Here is a 4,099-nt window from a genome sequence, read left to right on the forward strand (position 1 = left end):
ATGGTAAGGAGAGTTTTGTGGCTCTAGCGTATTGCTCTGGAAAAATTCAAAAAAGCAAAAGGCACGGTGTAAAATTTACGGATAAGGAACCGCTTAGTGTTTTTATTCGGTCATCGAGTATGTTGGCATAGATAAAACACAGAATATTACATGAGCTTGGTGTGTGTGGGACAAAGTGGGTAAAAAAATTGTTCTACAAGATTTTCATTGCCGTCGTGTCAGCTGGTGTGAAGTATGAGACCTTTGTGATAGGGTCTGATGAAGACATATAGGTCTTGTTTCAATGTCGACGGAGTTTTTCGGAGGTTAGAATATCCGAGCTACTTGCGAAGTTGGAAGATGGTGTCAACAGCTCCGGGGCATCGACACCGAATCCTCAGTCGACGACGATGGGTAGAGCCTCGACATTGATGTCTGTGGTAGCACCTTCAGGTCTGATCCCTGATCCTCCACGTGTTGTGGCTGGTACTGATGGTGTGCCTCGTGATGTTCCTGATTTTGAAGTTGAGGCCGGACCGGATCGGGTTAAGAATGCGATGCGGGATGATGATTCCGACGATGAGCCAGTCGACATTGGTGGAGATAGTGATGATGATATTCTGAGCAATACACATACACCCCACGGAGCTTCGGGTTCTAGCAGACAACAGTATCCTCCACACTTGTCAACCTTGAACTTGGAAGCCGTTGGCCAACAGCGAAATGTAGAGGCAACCTTCGTGGGCCAGGGTCTGCATGATGTGACTGCTTTGATGGAATTTCAGATTGTTCAATCTTTCCAGAGTAAGAAAGAAGTTGTGCTAAGTGTAAAAGATTATAGCATCTGGCGTGGAATTGAGTACAGGATGATGAGGTCAGACCATCTCAAATACCAGAGGAGATGCAAGGAGTTTGGAAAAGGGTGCATGTGGATGATTCGTATCATGCTACGGCAAAGGAAGAGCACTTGGGAAGTTAGGAGGTACAACGGACCGCACACATGTTTGGCCACATCAATATTGAGCGATCACAATAGCTTGATTATCATGTCTTATTTGCGAGGATCTTTCCGTTGGTCAGAGTCGATGCCTTGGTTACAATTAAAGTGTTGCAGGAAGCAACAGAGGCAACCTATGGTTTCAGACATAGCTATAGGAAGATATGGATGGCGAAGCAGAAGGCAGTAGCATAGATCTATGGCGACTAGGAGGAGTCTTATGGTGAACTGCCTCGTTGGATCCTTGGGGTGACATCCACCATGGAGGGTACAATTGCTCTGCTGAAGACCTCTCCGATTAGAATGGGTAATCAGGTTGATGAATCAACAGTCTACTTTTATCGTCTTTTCTGGACATTTCCTCCATGTATTGAAGCATTTCAACACTGTAAGCCGCTAGTTAGCATTGACGGTACGCACTTGTAAGGCAAATATGGAGAGACTTTGTTGTTGGCTATTGCTCAAGATGGAAACTTGAACATCTTGCCCATTGTGTTTGCACTTGTGGAAGAAGAAAATGCAGAGTTTTGGGATACTCTCTATCCAACCAGAGAAGACATGTGACTCCATAACTGGATATTCTAGTGATATCTGATAGGCACAATGGCATCAAGGCTGCACATAGGGGTGGAAAAAGGCAAGGCGGCCTGCCAGGGGGCTGCAGCCTGGCCTGTTATAAAAGAGGCACAGATTCAAGCTCTTTTAAAAGTCTTAATATGTTAATAGGCCAGGTCTAGACTCATTAATTAGTCTTATTGGCCTGTTAGGCCTGCCTAGACCTATTAAAATATAATTAAATATATAAATAATTTTTTATTATTAATAAAATTATGAGATATTTTAAATTTATTATATTTTATTATAAATATTTTTGTATATTTTAAATACTTTAAAAGATTAAAAATTCTTGTAAATATTAAATATGACATATTACATATAAATATTTTTATTAAAAAATGTTTTTTTAAATAATATTTTTATTTTTGTAAAAAAAAAAATATCAGGCCTTTTAACAGACTTCAGGTCAGGCTAGGCTGAATAACAGGTCAGGCCTAGTACTTTATAAAGAGCCTATAACAAGCTGTAGGCCAGGTTCAGGCCAAATAACTACATGACAGGTCTGGCATGTTTCCACCCCTAGCTGCACTAGAGGCACTTGATGGTGGTTGGCGACCTCTCCATGCTTATCGGGCATTTTGCATTTGGCTCTCAAAGTGCTCCTCCCTCTCTTTAGAATTTCTTCTCTCTAGCCAAACTCAAAATCCACACCAAATGAGGAATTCACGGCTACATCCACGGTTTTATAAGCACACTCAACATAAACCGCTACTGCCTCTAGCAGTTTATACACACTCTCCCAAATGCATAAACCGCTACTGCCTATAACGGTTTATGCACATGCCATACTCAACAGAAATTATAATTTGATAAGCTCATTTAAATAAAAAAAATTTATTAGGAAAAAATTATAATTTAAAAATATAAAATTTTAAAATACAAATGATAAAATAACTTTATAATAATTTAATTATTTTTATTATTTTATGTAAATAATATTTTGTTTATTAAAGTCTAAAAAATAATATTAAAATTAGTACTATCAAAAAATATTTTAAATTTAATATTATGAAGAAAAAATAAAAGAAATTTATATAAGGACTAATTTAATTAATTTTTAAAATTTTAGGGATGAAAATGACTTACATATGAATTTTCAAAGACTATTTTGATTATAAATAACTTTTTTACATGTCAAGTGACATGTGTCGTGTGCGCTATATAACACCCTGATTCTCTACAGAGTTATTCTCAGAAATGCTGTAATGAGAAATTCGATAAATATTTGAGAATCACCTCATCATAAAATAATAAGGCAGAATTAGACTTGATAAGTGAAAAGAATAGATATACTGTGAGAGATAAAAGTGTGTTCTACGCCAAAAACCGTAACGATAACTATGAATTTGACTGACGAGCTAAATTCATCTATGGAATATTTGCTACTAGCTATTCTTAATAATTTTAGCTTAGTAGAATATTCTAAATTTGATTCAGAGTCGAGATACTCTCTGCTGCTGATTTCTCAATTGCCGATTGTTTAAACCGATACGATTTGAAAACGGTAATCTTATGGTTTAGTTATTGAACCATTCCCTTTCCTCTCTTTGGGAATTTGGCCAAAACATCATGAAAGCTATCTTTAATCTAAATTCGTGAAGCCACTAGAAAGATTATCTAGAAGAAAAATAAAGAACCGAAATACCTAACTTAATTAAAATCGAACCGAATTTTCCTTAACCAAACCACTCTCTAGATTAAGCCACATAATCATAATTAAACCATACTCTCTCTTCTCTTTTTGCTGGCTTAACCTCCTCTATATATTATCCAAGGGTGATGAATCATAGAAAGTAATTAATGATGGAACACATGCACTTAGACAAGTGTCTTTCCTTGATTGTTGTCACCGAACCACACCTCTTTTCAATCATCCATCCTTTTATCATCAGATCATTCTTCATATAAGTCATGTTAAGTATTAAGTGTAAACTAAAAACAAAGAAGAAGAGACAAAAAGGGAGTTAGGGGAAGAGAGGAGTCCGAGAGTGAGAGTGACCGAGGAAGAACAGGGAGTTCTTCCAATCTTCACCACATCCACACGATTCCTCAAGCTTCCAGCCACACCACTTCATGGAGATAATCAAGCTAAGCAAGGAGAACAAGAGATGGTAAAGAAAAGAAGCCGGCCAAAGCTTGGAGTGAAGCTGACCAAGAAAGGAAGAGAGAGCCTAAACCAAATTGGTGATCAAAGAGTGGACTCCATTGAGGTAGGGGTTAGGCTAGTGTAATTGTATATTTGTGATTATGTGAATGATGATTGTTGATGATGAAATGAGTAATTTGCTAGCTATGATGTTGGTTTGTGTTTGATAATGATGAAGATGATTAAGAGATGATAGGAAGCTTAGGAAACCAAAATGGTTAGTTAGAATCTAAGCAAAATTCTATCGATATGGTTACTAAAAATTAGGCAGCGAATTGCGCGATCTTATGGGAAACATCTAGCCACTAAAAAATCTTGTAATAATTCCCTGGTAATCCTTGATGAGGTTAGATCATTCT

Source organism: Arachis stenosperma, chromosome 6 (genome assembly GCF_014773155.1).
Source record: "Arachis stenosperma cultivar V10309 chromosome 6, arast.V10309.gnm1.PFL2, whole genome shotgun sequence".
In the NCBI taxonomy this organism is placed as follows: domain Eukaryota; kingdom Viridiplantae; phylum Streptophyta; class Magnoliopsida; order Fabales; family Fabaceae; genus Arachis; species Arachis stenosperma.